Source organism: Microcaecilia unicolor, chromosome 9 (assembly GCF_901765095.1).
Source record: "Microcaecilia unicolor chromosome 9, aMicUni1.1, whole genome shotgun sequence".
In the NCBI taxonomy this organism is placed as follows: Eukaryota; Metazoa; Chordata; class Amphibia; order Gymnophiona; family Siphonopidae; genus Microcaecilia; species Microcaecilia unicolor.
In genome coordinates this window covers 86,532,311-86,549,188 of record NC_044039.1, presented here as the reverse complement: position 1 = coordinate 86,549,188, position 16,878 = coordinate 86,532,311, and the positions used below count along the sequence as shown (strand labels likewise).

Sequence of the window (16,878 nt, the reverse complement as noted above, 5' to 3'; positions counted from 1 at the left end):
CTTCTGGATAGCTTCCGCTCTTTTTGTTGTGACAACATATTCAATACCAGGCTGTTTCTGGTGATTGACATTGAATATCCAGATCAATTTTGGCCAGTTTAAACTTAACTGGCCAAGCCAATATTCAAGTTTAAACTGGCCAAAGATAGGCCTGCTATTTCGGCAGCCCGATTTGGCTGCCAAACTTAGGGCTCTAGCCATGCTAGAGGCGCATTGCACGCTAACTGCGTAGATGCCCATAATATTCCTATGGTTAATGCGTGCTAATTTTTAGCATGTGCTAAAAATGCTAGTGCACCTTAGTAAACAGGGCCCTTAGCTGACAAGGCACTGAATATTAACGGATAGTCAGTTATTTCATGCAATATAACCAGTTACCCGCTAAGCACTGACCAGGAATATTCAGCGGGAGATAACTAGCTATTTCCCACTGAATATTCGCAGATAGATAGTTAAAGCACTATTTAACCAATAGTGCTGAATATCCGGGGAGGGGGGGGGGATTATGTTGCAGTAATCTAACTGAGACAATGAAAGGCTCTGTTTTGCCATCTTAAAAGCAAAAAAGTCAAGATAGCCTCTAATTTTTCTTAACTTTTTTAATAATAGAAATGATCTCTTTACCAGTGTATTCACCTGTAACTCCGGGGAAAGCATACTCAATTATAAAACCCTCTAATATTTTTAGACTGGACTCAAATTTAAAATCAGGTTTGCTCAATTTTAAATGTCATTGGTTTGTCCTATCTACAAAAATTTTGTTTTATCTTTATTCAATTTCAAAGAATGACTTTGAATCCAATTCTCCAAAAAAAGATGAAAGTAATCAGTAATATTATTAGGTATTTCATCTGTGGATGACTGGATTAGAAGAAATAACAATAGGGAGAGGGTCCAAAGTACAGAATAAAGTCCAAAATACAGCAAAAAGCACCAAGAGCCTTCAGAGATGGGACACAGTTCTTTATTGATAAAACTCAATTTTCCAATGTGGACCCGTCACGAGGAGACATTACGTTTTTAACAAATCGACTAGCTACTTCTTAATCAAAAGGACAATCCCCCTATCTTGTAGGGAAGAAGCTTGGTCTTTGAACATATTAAACCCCTGAGGCAGGCGCTGTACGCCGAAACACGGCCCATGTCGGGTCCACATTGGAAAATTGATTTTTATCAATAAAGAATTGTGTCCCATCTCAAGGCTCTTGGTGCTTTTTGCTGTATTTTGGATTGGAAGAAATACCACATATCATCAGAATACCCAGCATGGCATAACTTTTGGCCTAGCAATCTCATAAGCAAGTTAAACAAGGATGGCAACAGTGGAGATCCTTGAGGAGCCCCAGAATTTGCTCTCCAACAATCAGATTGAGTGACTTGAAATTTTGCATTATACGATCTAAGGGTTAGAAAATCCCTTAAACCAACTTAAAAACATTTCCTGAAATACCAATTTCATTCAAAATTAATAACGGATCATGATCAACAAAATCAAAGGCACAAGATAAATCAAACTGCATAAGAATAGCTCTGTGTCCCTTGCTTTAACAATGATCTTGTTACTTGCCCAGTCACAAGGAGCTGTTGACTACAAACCTCAAAAAATAGGCTTGGGAATGAAAGCAGTGCCTTGTACTGCCTGTGAAATATCATGCTACTGGCTAATTAAAAATACCATGAGATGAAAGAAAGGTGAGACAGAAAAACATCCTTCTCTCTTTTGACAAGTTTTTGGCCAATATATAACCCAGCCTATATTGCTTGCCTTGAATTTCAAGACCACAGATATTTCAAAGGTCAGCAAGTTCACATTCTTTCCTTTCAGAGCACTGTTTCTATCACATCCAGAAAACTTTGCCTACTTCAAAGCAGAAATCCCATCAGAATGAAATCATTACAGGCTTCTTCCTATTACACATTTGCACAGGACATAGGGATAAGCACTGCCCAGCAACAAGCTCTTACTGCATTCCAGTAAAGCAGATTAGGGGAAAACAGTGGCGTAGCCACAGGTGGGCCAGGGCCCACCCACTTTGGACTCACAATTGTGACACTCTTGCTGTGGCTAGTGGGGATCTCCAAGCCTTGGCAGCTGAAGATTTTCTTTCCTTGGGCAGCCAGCACTCTTCCAAATGTCAGCCAGCAGCTCTTTTCTTGAGCTGATGCTGAGACCAGCCCTTCTGCACATGCTCAGTTTTCGCACATGCAAAAGCGCTAAGTGTGCATGGCCTGCCGGCAGCAGCATCAGTTTGAGCCAAGTGCTGCTGGCTGCCATTTGGACGAGTGCTGGCTGCTCGAGGAGGAAGAGGAAATCTTCAGCTGGCAGGGTTTGGGAATCCCTGCCAGTTCAAGTATTTAATATTTGGGGTCTGTGGGCAGGGAGGGGTGGAGAGAGGACCAAACCAGATGGGGGCTGAATTCCATGCCCGCCCACCTTGGGCTTAGGTCCACCCAAAATTGGCCATCTGGCTACGCTCCTGGGGGAAAACATATTCCTGGAATATATAAACAGATTCACTCTTTAGTCAATGTTACAGATGTAAAATTAATAAACTGAAATTATGATGCAGTAGAAAGAGAAGGGAATGTCCCTCTTTGTTCCATATTGCTAACTGGCCCAGTAGTGCAGAGCTGCTTAGCACTGGGACTGTAGACTTCTATGGTAACAAAAGTTCACTGTATGTGTTACACATAAAAATACCAACGGTAACCTTTCAAAAACTTACCGAACTCTAGCGACTTGATTTTTGGAGATTATTTTATAAAAAATCACACGGATTGGGAGACCAAGTAGGCATGTATTTTAAGTCTATTTTATACAGATACAAAAAATAAATAAATAAAAAAAACCCTCCATAAATTCTGCTAAAATTTGTAGCTAAAATGAAGCCATGGACATTTATGCCTGCTTGGAAGCAGGTGTACTTTGTAAAGTACCCATTTAAATCGTGATTCTGCCCAAGCTCTGCCCAAAATCTGCTCATGAACATACCCCTACAGCACAGCTGTGTAAAAGTATGAGGGGCCGATATTCAGACTGCAGGAATTAGCCCGGATAACTCCAGCGGTTGGCGCTAATGCTGGATATTAAATACCAGGCTGTTTCTAGTGACTGGCACTGAATATTCGGTTTGGTTTTGGTGTGTTTGAAATAAACCGGCCAAGCCGATATTCTGCGCTGGCCAGTTAAGTTCAAACCGGCCACAGATAAACTACTTATACACACAGCCAAAGATGGTTGCCAAACCCACATTAAAAATAAGCACATAGACGGGTTATTTCGCACAATATATCCGGCTATCCACTAGCTGCTAATATTCAGTGGGGGATAGCCAGTTTTCCCTTGCTAAATATTGGCGGATATCTGGTTTGAGGGGGTCTTATTTTATTAGCAAACTTTTAAGTGCATATAAAAAAAGATTTTATAAAATTACCCTTCCTTAGTATTGGAGAATAGATTTACCCTGTTAGTGAATAATAAGAATAGAGAAAGGAGTGATGGGAAAAAAGCTTCCCCTGCTGTGGAGAGGGCCAACCATATTAGGAGAAGTTAGACCAGCAGTAGCAGCTTAGGTATCTTAAAACATGGGGTGAGGGAGGGAAGGCACTTTGGTACTGCCTACAGGTTAGAGCAAACTAAGCTGCCATTTTGTAAGTCAGATCGTTGAAGCTAACATAGTATCTTGGAACATGACTGAACCTAATCCTACTACTACTTATTTCTATAGCGCTACTAGACGTACGCAGTGCTGTACCCTTGAACATGAAGAGACAGTCCCTGCTCAACAGAGCTGAGAATCTAATTAGGACAAACAGGACAAATAAAGGATAAAGGAATTACTAAGGTGGGAATGATAAAACATGGGTACTGAACAAGTGAGTGGGGTTAGGAGTTAAAAGCAGCATACAAAAGGTGGGCTTTTAGCCTAGATTTGAAGACCGTCAGAGATGAAGCTTGATGTACTGGCTCAGGAAGTCTATTCCAGGCATATGGTGCAGCAAGATAAAAGGAACAGAGTCTGGAGTTAGCAGTGGAGAAGGGTGCAGATAAGAGAGATTTACCCAGTGAACGGAGTTCACGGGGAGGAGTGTAGGGAAATATAAGAGTGGAGAGGTACTGAGGAGCTGCAGAGTGAATGCACTTGTCAATAAGAGGAGTTTGAACTGTATGTGGAAATGGATAGGGAGCCAAAGAAGTGACTTGAGGAGAGGGCTAATATGAGCATAGAGACACTGGCAGAATATAAGCCTTGCAGCAGAATTTTGAACAGATTGAAGTTGAGAGAGATGGCTTAGTAGGAGACCTGTGAGAAGCAAGTTGCAATAGTCTAAGTGGGAGGTGATAAGAGTGTGGATAAGGGTTCTGGTAGTGTGCTCAGAAAGGAAAGGACACATTTTGGTGATATTATGGAGAAAGAAACAAAAGGTTTTAGCAGTCTGTTGAATATGTGCAGAGAAGGAGAGAGAGAGGAGTCGAAGATGACACCAAGGTTACGAGCTGATGAGGCAGGGAGGATGAGAATGTTATCCACAGAGATAGAGGAGAAGTTGGTTTAGCGGGAAAGATAATTAGCTCAGTCTTGGTCATGTTTAGTTTCAGATGGCGGTGAGACATCCAGACAGAAATGTCAGACAGGAAGACTAATACTTTGGCCTGAATTCCTGCTAAAATTTCTGGTGTGGAGAGGTAGATCTGGGAGTCATCAGCATAAAGGTGATACTGAAAACCATGGGATGAGATCAGAGCACCAAGGAAAGAAGTATAGATGGAGAAAAGACAGAGCCCTGAGGTACACCAACTGATAGTGGTATAGAAGTGGAGGAGGATCCACCAGAGTATACACTAAAAGTGCAATGGGAGAGAAGAAGAAAACCAGGAAGGAACAGAACCCTGAAATCCAAGTGAGGACAGCGTACCAAGGAGTAGGTGGTGATCAACAGTGTCAAAAGCAGCAGATACATAGAGAAGGATGAGGATAGAAAAAAAGAGACCTTTGGATCTGAACAGGTCAACTTGAGATGAAAGAAAGTCAAGACAACGGAGGTGAACAGCACGTTCAAGTATCTTGCATAAGAAAGGGAGGAGGGAAATGGGGCAATAGATAGAAGGACAGGTAGGGTTCAATGAAGGTTTTTTGAGGAGTGGTGTAACTACTGCATGTTTTTGAAGGCATCAGGAACAGTCGCAGTGGAAAGTGAAAAATTCAGGATGACAGATAAAAGGGATAACAGTAGGAGAGATAGTGCTAAGTAGATGGGTGGGAATAGGATCAAAGGAACAGGTAGTTAGTTTTGAAAAGAAAATGTGCCGTTTCCTCTTCAGTGATTCAGGGGTTGAAGGAGGGTTGAGAGAATGGACTAAGGGAAGGAGAGGTGGAGGTGACTTGGTTGAGAATTCAAGGTTAATCTTGTGAACCTTTTCATGAAAGTACTCAGCCAGAGTCTGGAGAGAAAGTGAAGGGGGAGTTGGAGGTGAGAGCACTTTCAGGAGAGAGTTCAGTGTGGGAAAGAGACGTTGAGGGTTTGAGCCAAGAGAATTTGTCAATTGGATGTAGTAGTCCTGTTTGGCAAGTGAAAGAGCAGACAAGAAGGTCAGCAAGAACTTGAAACATATGAAGTCAGCATGGGCACGGGTGTTTCAGCCAAAGGCGTTCGGCAGATTGGACACAGGAACGTAGGTAGCGGATTCTAGAGGTCAGCCAAGGCTGGGGTTTGGTACGCCTTACAAAACGGGGAATGGAAGGAGCGAGAGTACAGCAGATAGAATAGTATTAGGAAGAGACAGCCTCATTGACAGACTTGGATGATTTGAAACACTGGAGGACAGAGTAGAGTCAACAGCCTGAAGATTCCTAAATGTATTGGTGGAGATTGGATGGGACTGGGGGGGGGGGGGGGGGGGGGGGAGGGTGTTAAGTGTGAAAGTTATCAGAACTATTTATTTATTTGTGACATTTATATCTCACATTATCCCAAACAAGTTTGAGTTCAATGTGGCTTACAATAAATAGCATAAGATTTAGAAAATCTATTATGAATGAGAAATTGTACATGAAGCAAAGAGAAAGTTAATGGTAAATAGAGTAATAACCAGTTCAGGTAATAATTAATTGTTTGAGATATGGTTATTCTTTGTGAGGATTTGTTTGAATAGGAACGATTTGAGGATTTTGCGGAATCTAGTATATTCCTGTATATTTCTTATTTTGGGTGGTAAAGAGTTCCACCATTTGGTTCCTAGGCAAGTGAAGTCTGCAGAATGGACAGTTTTGTAGATCACTTTTTTTGCAATTTGGGAGGTGGTATCTGAGATAGTTTCTTGCCTCACATTTTGTGTTTCTTTGAGGTAAGTTTATTATGGTACCATATAGTCTGGAGCTGTGCCATTTAGTATCTGAAAGATAAAGGTACATAATTTGAAGGTGATTCTCACTTTCATGGGATTAATAAAGGGGAGGCACTTTCACTGCAGTGTGAGTTGTTTTAGAGTTTTTTCAACAGGTACTCCTTACAACCAGCTTCTATGGTATTACAATAATCGGACTGGGATAAAGTTAATGATTGTACCAATATCATAGTAACATAGTAAATGACGGCAGATAAAGACCTGAACGGTCCATCCAGTCTGCCCAACAAGATAAACTCATTTCACATGGTATGTAATACTTTATATGTATATCCGAGTTTGATTTGTCCCTGCCTTTCTCAGGGCACAGACCGTAGAAGTCCGCCCTGCACCGGTTTTATTCTCCAGATACCGGTGTCGCCACCCAATGTCCGCTAAGATTCCATAGATCCATTCCTTCTAAACAGGATTCCTTTGTGTTTATCCCACTCATGTTTGAATTCCATTACCGTTTTCATCTCCATCACCTCCCGCAGGAGGGCATTCCACATATCCACCACCCTCTCCGTGAAAAAATACTTCCTGACATTACTCTTGAGTCTGCCCCCCTTCAACCTCAATTCATGTCTTCTAGTTCTACCACCTTCCCGTCTCCGGAAAAGGTTCGTATGCGGATTAATATCTTTCAAATATTTGAATGTCTGTATCATGTCACCCGTTTCTCCTTTCCTCCAAGGTATACATGTTCAGATTGGCAAATCTCTCCTCGTACAGTTTGCAACGCAAATCCCATACCATTTTCATAGCTTTTTTTGCACTGCTTCCAGTCTTTTTACATCTTTAGTCAGATACGGCCTCCAAAACTGAACACAATACTCCAATTGTATTCTTTTTCCTCATTGTCCACCCAACCTCTCCCCCCCTTGTCTCTTAACTTCCCCCTCCCCAATGTCTTTCTCTTTTTCAATAGTCTGAATGTTTCTGATGAGAAATAGGGTCTGATCCTTTTTAGTTTCCAAAGAGACCTGAAAGAGTTTGTGATTACTGAGGAAACCTGAGTATCAAATGTTAAATGTTTGCCTATAATTATACTTAGAATAATAGCTGATGGACAGAGGGGAAGAGCTGAGGTGCAGAAACTAGAGAGTGAGCAGATGGAGAAGAAGATAAGATCAAGACAATGGCCATTCTGGTGAGTAGGGGTAGTGAAGCACAGTTGAAGACTGAAAGAGGATGTTAAAGCAAGAAACTGAGAAGTATGAGTCAGAGGGATCATTATCATGAATGTTAAAATCCCCAAGAAGGAGGGAAGGAGATGAAGGTTCAGGAAAGAAGGAAAGCCAGCAGTCAAAGTCAGTGAGAAAGGGACTTATCAGGGGGTCAATACATGACTGCTACTTGGAGAGGTAGAGGAATGAAAAGATAGAAGAAGTGGACTTCGAAGGAAGAAAAAGCAGTGAGACTGAGGAGGAGTGGACTTCGAAGGAAGAAAAGCAGTGAGACTGAGGTGGAAGAAGAGGTTGAAATCTACAAGAGGGTGAACGTAGTAGCCCAACACCACCTCCACAGCCAACCGGGTGAGGAATATTAGAGAAATGTAAAATCCATGACACAGGGCCACAGCTGAAGCACAGTCTTCAGGGCAAAGCTAAGTCTCAGTTACGACAAGCAGATGGAGCGTACGAGATATAAAGAGGTCGTGGATGTAGGAAAGTTTGTTGCAGACAGAGTGGGCATTCCACAGAGCACATGAGAAAGGCAGGGAAGAAGGCGGGAGGAAAGGAATGGAAATTAGATTGGAGACGTCACGGTGTGACCTGCACGAACAGGATTGAGAGCTGATGTAGAGTACCAGGATTGATATCCCCGGCGGAGAGCAGGAGAAGGAGCAAGACAGTATGGAGAAGAGTAGGAGAGGCATGACGACAGTGCCCAAGGCGAGATATACTCAGATAGAATGGAGATGGTTGAATGGAAGGAAGGAAATAGAATGGAGATGGTTGAATGGAAGGAAGGAAATGTTGAAGATTGAGAGCTGAGAAGAAGGGAGACGACAAAAGGGAGGCTGAGATGATGAAAGCAGAAGGGAGGCAATGTGTTCCTGTGATACACAGTAATTCAGTAATGAGTGTTGAGGTTTTCAGAATGAATGACAGTGCTGGAAATATAAAATGTTAGATTTCCAGCACTGTCATTCATTCTGAAAACCTCAACACTCATTACCGAATTATCCCAGTGTGGAACTTGAAACACTTTAAATACATGTTGCTAAGTTGTGCTTCTCCTATTTCTTCATTTTTTTTTACAATGCTTACACCATACTCTTTCAGTCTGTCATTGTTTCAGGCTCCAACAACTGTTCTGAGAAGGTGTTATACTCACCTAGAACCAGTGGTGTAGCTAGGTGGGGGGTCACAGGGGCTTGGACCCCCCCCCCCCAAATTTGCTCTGAGCCCCTAGTTGGCTGGCGGGAGTCCCCAACCCCTGGCAGCTGAAGACTTCATCCAGCGCTGGTCTGCGGCAGCGCTGCCGCATTGCCTGCCCTGATCTCTCTTCTCCTCACATCAGGCACGCTCCTTTTAGTGAAATTGAGCATGCTCAGTTTCACTAAAAGGAGCTTGCCGGACATGAGGGGAAGAGAGAGCTGGGCAGGCAATGCGGCGGTGCTAAAGACCAGAACTGGACGAAGGTTTCAGATGGCGGGGGTTGGGGACCTCCACCAGCCAAGATGTACAGTGGCAGCAGTGGACGGTGGAGGGGGAGTGGTGAGGTGGCAGAGGGGGGCGGTGAGGCAGCAGGGGGGTGGCAGTGAGGCAGTGACCAAAATGTGCCCCCCCACCTTGGGATCTGGCCTCCTCCCACCTCAAGGTCTGGCTACGCCCCTGCCTAGAACCCTTTCTATAAAAAAACTATTTTCAAGCTTTGCTCCTGATTCTATTCCTTTGGGTCCTCATATCATGACCCCCTCCCTTTACAAATGTTCCTTTCCAATGAAAAGCATACTTCATATGTATTATTAATACTTTGTAGGTATTTTTTGAAAGCATATTTATTGATCTGTAGGTATTTGAATATTTCTATCATATCCCCTCTCCCCTATTTCCCATGTCTGTTAAGGTATATGTATTTCATTTGATAGAGCTTTTGATGAAGACCTTGAACCATATTTTCCCTCCTCTGAATCATCTCTACTCTTTCTTGACACAATGGGCTAGATTCTATATAAGGCGTTTAAAAAATCTGTGTAGAAAACATTTCTGCTTATTTGTATTCTATAACCTGTGCCTAGGTTTAGGCATGGTATATAAAATGTGATTAGTCAATATCCTAGCGCCTAAAACCATGCACATCCATACATGTAGGAAGAAGGAGCTGCAGAGGAGAGGAGAATGCCAGAGAGGTAAGAAGAAATGCAGGCAGAGCAATGCTGGATGTTTGTGGGTGGAGGAGAGATGTGTTAACTCGTGTTAAAAATTTTAACATGAGTTAAACATTTAGGACCCTGTTTACTAAGGTGCGCTAGCATTTTTAGCACGTGCTGTGTAGATACCCATAGGAATATTATGGGCATCTACATGGTTAGCGCGCGATAAAAACGCTAGCGCGCCTTTGTAAACAGGGTCATTAATGTGTTAATTGCATTAACGCGTTAAATGTGCAGCCCTAGATGTTATGGAAGGTATGTTAATTTGTAACCCATTCTGGGGGTTATTGGTGGAGCGAGCTAAATATATGACTAAATAAATAAGTGATTTTTGAAAAGGCAGAATTGGGACTTTTTCACTGAGCGAGTCCAAGTAGCAAGGGGGCATGTTGAAGGCGTGTTTTGGTTGGGCAGGCTTACAATCTAGACGTTTTTCTTTGATAATGGAATCAGGGCCGCCGAGAGACTGGGCCGGGCCCGGGACAAGGCCGCCCCTGGGCCCCCCCCCCCGAGGTCACGGCTGCTCCACCCGCCACCGGGCCGGGCCCCTGCACTATATGTATATCCTTCAAGAGGTAGTGTGTCATGATTTAGGCTCTACACTTTTTCTGATGTTTTGGTGCTACCTCAGTAAGGTCAAAACACAATCTCTCCACTGCAAAACACTATACACAAACTTGTGCAAAAACCCACTCATAACCTTACCAAACCATAACAGCACTAATTCCAAGGACAGGACGAGCTACAACCTTATGCATGGAAAGGCAGCACTATAATTATACCGGGCTCTAAAACACCAGTACACAACCTAATGAAAAACAAAACAAAAAGGGCTGCAAATACTACACACTAGCAGAATACTGTACCTTATCACACATGAAACACACATGGCAACAGATATGACACAAAGAACTAGAAATAAAAAAAAATATGAAGGCAAAATACTGAACTAGAAAGTTACCTGAAGAAGTCAGACTCAGCATGCAGCAATACTAGAAAAATTGAAACTTACATGAAAAACATCACAGATACACATTTCCAAAAGTTGACATAAAAAATTCTGAATAAAATACTTTTTTCTACCTTTGTTGTCTGATCATAGTTTTTCTATTCGCTTTGGTCCCAGTGTCTTCTGTTTTATGCAGTGTCTTCTTTCCATTTGATATTTTTTTCTCTCACCATGTCCACCATCCTCCTGTGTCCTTATGCGTCCTGTCTACCATCTGTAGCCCTGTCCCTATCATTCCTCCAGTTTCAGCATCTGCCCTGAAAGTGTTCCGATCCAGCCCTTAAATTCAGCAATTTCCCCTACATCCATGAGCATTTCTCCTCACTCCCCTCCATCCATGTGCATGTACTTCCTGTCTTCCCTCCCCTCCATCTATGTCCAGCATTTCTCCTCTCTTCTTTTCCCTCCATCTGTGTGCATCTCCTTCCTTTGTCTTTCCTTCCCTTCATCCTTGTCCAACATTTCTTCTCTCTTCCCTGCCCTCCACTCCATCCATGTCCAGCATTTCTCATCTCTTCCCTCACCTCCATCCATGTGCATCTCCTTCCTGACTTCCCTCTCCTCCATCCACCCATATCCAGTAAATTTCCTCTCTCCCCTGCCCCTCCAATCATCCATCCATGTTCAGCAATTCTTCTCTCTCCCCTGCCAGGCATCCTCTCCTGTCCAGCAATTCTCCTCTCCCCCTGCCCTCCTATTCAGCAATCTCTTCTCTCTCCCCCATGCCTCTACCCTCTTATCCAGCGATCTCTTCTCTCCCCCCTGCCCTCCCCTCTTGTCCAGCAATCTCTTCTCTCTCCCCCTGCCCTGCCTTCCCCTCTTGTCCAGCAATCTCTTCTCTCCCCTCCTGTCCAGTGATATGTTCTTTCTCCCCCCTGCCCTCCCCTCCCTCCGAGATCCAAGGCCCCCCTCCCTCTCTCTGAGATCCAAGCCCTCCCTCCCTCCAAGATCCAAGGCCTCCCTCCCTCCCTCCGAGATCCAAGGCCCCCCTCCCTCCCTCTGAGATCCAAGCCCTCCCTCCCTCAGAGATCCAAGACCCCCCTCCCTCCCTCTGAGATCCAAGCCCTCCCTCCCTCTGAGATCCAAGCCCTCCGAGATCCAAGGCCCCCCTCCCTCCCTCAGAGATCCAAGCCCTCCCTCCCTCCCTCGGAGATCCAAGACCCCCTCCCTCCCTTCCTCCGAGATCCAAGGCCCCCCCTCCCTCCCTCCCTCTGAGATCCAAGCCCTCCCTCCCTCCGAGATCCAAGACCCCCCTCCCTCCCTCTGAGATCCAAGCCCTCCCTCCCTCAGAGATCCAAGGCCCCCCCTCCCTCCCTCTGAGATCCAAGCCCTCCCTTAGAGATCCAAGGCCCCCCTCCCTCCCTCAGAGATCCAAGCCCTCCCTCCCTCGGAGATCCAAGACCCCCTCCCTCCCTCCCTCAGAGATCCAAGGCCCCCCTCCCTCCCTCTGAGATCCATGCCCTCCCTTAGAGATCCAAGGCCCCCCTCCCGCCCTCCGAGATCCAAGGCCCCCCTCCTTCCGAGAACAAAGCCCCCACCCCTCCCTCCCTCCGTCCGAATGTCAAAAGCGATCTTCTTACCTCGTGGTTACAGCGCAAGCAGCACACAGTGAAAATCGTGCAAGCTCGCGCTTCAGCCTTCCTTTGTCTGTCTATCAGCTGAGGTCCCGCCCTTGCAGAAACAGGAAATGAGGGCGGGACCTCAGCTGATAGACAGACAAAGGAAGGCTGAAGCGCGAGCCGGCACGATTTTCACCGCGTGCTGCTCGTGCCGTAACCACGAGGTCAGATAAGAACAAGACGATCGCTTTTGACATGATTCGGAATCGGATGGAGGGAGGGACAGAAGGTGGGCCCTGGAACTCGGGTGAAAGGGACGGACGACGGGTGGGCCCTGGAACTCGACGGATGATGGGCGGGCCCTGGAACTCGGAGGGAAGGGGCGGAGCTATGGGCATGCGGCGTCGGGCCCCCCTGGAGGCCCGGGCCCGGGGACTTTTGTCCCCCCTGTCCCCCCCTCTCGGCGGCCCTGAATGGAATGACAAAAAAGGTCCATGGCAGAAAAGTACATTTTTATCTAGACCTGTTTCAGCAATGACTAAGTCTGAAAAAGGTGCCCTCACTGACCAGAGTTAAGTCTATAAAAGATGTCCTCACTAAAAGGGTTAAGTCATGACACTCTCCTTAATCCCCCAATGGCCACTGACCCCTCCCCCCTCAAGATGTGACAAGTAGATAGCAGGCTGTATGACAGCTCCAGATATTATGGCCATTCCTGAGAAAGAAGCAAGTGAATGGAGTAGCCTAGTGGTCAGTGCAGTGGACAGTGAACAACAGGATCCAGGTTCAATTCCCACTTTATCTTTTTCATTTCAGTACAAATACAAATATGTGAGCCAAACTGGAACATAGAAATACCTTCTGTATCTAAATGTATAAATGACCTGCAAGCCTGAGGGCTATTGTAGTGGTGGACCTTTAGGTACAGTAGGTTTTCTCTGTTCCTGGAGGGCTCAACGTACAATATGAAGGGTTTTAGGAGGGATTCGTTCCTGGGTCCCTTTATGTGACGACTTCACTGACCATTAGGCTGCCCTGCTGCACTGCTGGGATGTCTATGTGGCCAGTTCACTAGGAATGCTGCCAGACAAGACATCCCTATGGCATGTATTTCTATGTTTTTCCCTGGGACTTCTTTTTTTTTTTTCAAAAATGGTTCTTACAGATGTATATTTATTTAAAAATGTGATATACCACCCTTCCAAGCTCGGTCAGAGTGGTGTACAGACTAAAATAAGGAAGAAAATGTCATAAATTTAAAAGGACTGAGTCATATAGTGCAATAAAAAAAGAGAATAAAAGAATAAGCAAAAGAAAATAGAAATAAAACATGAATGTGTTCAGCCTGAAAACGTCTAGCTCAAAGCCATAATCAAACCAGAAATGTAGATTTTTTTCTGGTTTGATTATGGCTGTGAGCTAGACTTTGAGACATTTTCGACAAAACGTCCTAATTCGGACTTTTATGTCGTATCGAAAATGCCCTTCCAAGTGAATGAACATGCTGTGGTTTTCTACAGATTAAGCACCAGGCAATGATTTATGGCCAAGAGGCTACTGAATTTAAACATGTTTGTAGAGGAGAAAGGTCAAGATTATCAGGGTCTACAAAAGACAGAAGCAATATGTCATCTCTACATACATATGAGCTGACTTGCCAATAACAGTAACCAAAGGGCTTAGAAAGATACTAAATAATAAGGGAGACAAAATAGATTCCCGAGGGACTCCACAGTGGAGTGATTCAGGATGGGAAGTTCCACCTGCTATTGAAACTTGAAAGAAACGATTTGTGAAGAAAGGATGAAACCAAGTGAGCACTGTCCCAGCTAGTCCTATCTCTTTCAGCCTGTTTATTTCCGATCTGACGAAGAAGGGCAACTTTCGAAAGCTAATCAAGAAATGTATTAAGTTATGTCCAATAAAAAAGGTATCATCTTATTTTCTTTTCCATGTTTTATTTTGTTTGATTTCTATTGATAACCTTAAGAGTGGACTAACACAGCTACCACACTCCTCTACTTAAGCCTGTATAGCAAAAGCCCACAGTTGATGGTGCAAGGAAACAGCTAGAGCAAGTAATCCTTGTCCAGTTTTACATGGACTTCATTCAACAAGGATATCGATACAGATTCCGTGCCATGATTCAAACGGTCCCCTGACTTATCTGGATAGCGGCATTCCTGGGGACTTGGTTAGGGAGGGTATTGAAACAACTCAGGTATTTTTGCAATGCCCATGTAATTTTAGTTGCAAAAATTATCTAGAGAAAAAGGAGGTGCAAGCTTCTGTGGGTAATTTTTCCTTCATTCAAGTGAAAGTATACACATACTTTTACTTCGAAAATTGGTGCATCAGAACACTTTAATAACTACTACTACTACTTAACATTTCTAGAGCGCTACTAGGGTTACGCAGCGCTGTACAATTTAACAAAGAGAGACAGTCCCTGCTCAAAGTACTTATGGATTCTGCAGCTATGCAGAAAGTAAGAAAACTACCCTTTAATGTGCATGCATATTAACACTGTAAGACTTGTAGGTACACTGAATTCAAGAGCTGCCTTTCACAGACATCAATATATTAATTGGAAAATAATTTTTATTTATATTGTTATTTGTTTTTGTACCTTGATACATTAGGTAGTAGGTTCCTGTTTCTGGTCATAAACCTATGGGTTAGTAATACAGGCAGAATACTCTTCAATGTCCTGGGGATTTGTGGTTTTAACAGTGCTTTATACAACTGGCATCTTTTGCTGTTGCAGGCCATTATTTGTGAATTAATCAAACACATTTAAAATCTAAAACCTTTGCATTTAACTTGATCATGTTTGAACCTGAATGTCCTATGCGTGGGTTTTCTGACCTGGGTTCAGAAGTGCATCAGCCTAGGTAAGTAAATATGCATTTGACAATTGATAATATATTGTATATGATTTTCATGCTGTACTTCACTTTTATAGATCTCAGGCTAGATAGAGATATATGTAGAAAATTCCCTTTCTCCTTCTAGGGGCTGATATTCAGGCAGTGGTGCTCATTGTTTTGCTGACCGTCACTGGCATTATGCCTGGAAATTCAATGCCAGGCCATGCCTGGGCTCCAGAATTGAATTTCCAGGTTTACAGAGCTGGCTACACCATAGTTAAGTGCTGAATATTGCACTTAGGGGCCCTTTCAATAAGCCGCGTAAGCATCTATGCGTGCCAAAATGGACTTACCGCCTGACTACCGCGTGGCTCTTGCGTTAAAATTTTATTTTTGGCACGCATCCGATACGCATGTCTGAAAAATATTTTTTTTATTTTCAGGCGCACGTAATGGACGCGCGTCAAGTGGCATTTGGCGCGCATAGGTCATTACCGCTAGGTCGATGGCTGGTGGTAAGGTCTCAGACCCAAAATGGACGCACGCCCATTTTCGTCAAAAATTTTTAAAAAGGCCTTTTTTTTACAGGCGCACTGGAAAATGGATCAGCGCGCACCCAAAACTCGTGCCTACACTACCGCAAGCCATTTTTCAGCGCGCCTTTGTAAAAGACCCCTTAACCGGCTATCTATGGGGCACCGCATAAACATAGGACTAGCTTTTACTAGTCACGTGGTTACCTTGGCTTAAGTGCTCAGTATCGGTATTTCACCGGTCCAGTGCCAACTCCAACCCTGGAACGCCCCCAAAATAACTGGTTTTGTGCTAGACGCTAATAGGTTAGTGCCACTGAAAATGTCCGGTTAGCCTTGAATAAGCTATTTAACCAGCCAGGAGCTGCTTTTAGCCAGTTAAATTGGTTTGAATATAGACCCCATATTTTTTTCTCTCTCTCTTTTTCTTGCTCTCTATATATGCATATATTATGAATTTCACTGATCTAATAGAAGCCAAAGACAGTTAAAAAAAATATGCTTGGAGATATTGGTGGAATCTGTGGAGGACCATAAGGGTTATGTTGTAGTAGATCTGGCTGCAGTAGGATGCTATGTGCTTTTAACCCACAGGAGAGTAATACCTGAAGGAGGTTAAGGCAGGGCCAGCCCAAGGGTATCAGATGTCTTAGGTAAACAATTAGATGTGCACCTCCCCTGGGGGGGGGGGGGGTCGGTCAACATCTACCCTCCCCCCCACACACACACATAGCCAGCATCTCTCTTTCCCCTCTCTACCTCTTCCTCTCCCGCTATGGCCAACACCTCTCCTCCCCTCTCTACTTCCTCCTCAAGGGCAGTATCTACCCTTCCCCCATCTGTGATCAGAATCTCTACTTCCCTTCTCTAACTCTCTCCTCCCTCGTGGCCAGCATCTCCCCTTCCGTTCTCTACCTCTCACCTCCCCTCTGTGGCCAGCATCTCCTTTTCCCCTCTCTACCCTCCCCTTATGATCCACTGCTTCCCCATTATCTCCTTTTGTGCTGGCCTCGAGATTAAAAGAAGACTGAGTGTAGGGTACGCCCTATAAGCACTGGCTCATACTGAAATCTTCCTCAGAGTGCACGCCTGTGCTTACAAGGTCTACACTGCTCAATCGTTTTTTAAACTGGGGCC

The 16,878-nt window shown here is 44.3% G+C and overlaps 1 protein-coding gene across 2 annotated transcripts in view; it reads right to left on the bottom strand.

Annotated features, from left to right (window-relative positions):
- Window positions 1-16,878, bottom strand: part of PKP2 (plakophilin 2) — a 226,290-nt gene that overhangs the window by 96,479 nt on the left and 112,933 nt on the right. The gene's annotated exons all lie outside the window — the stretch shown is intronic.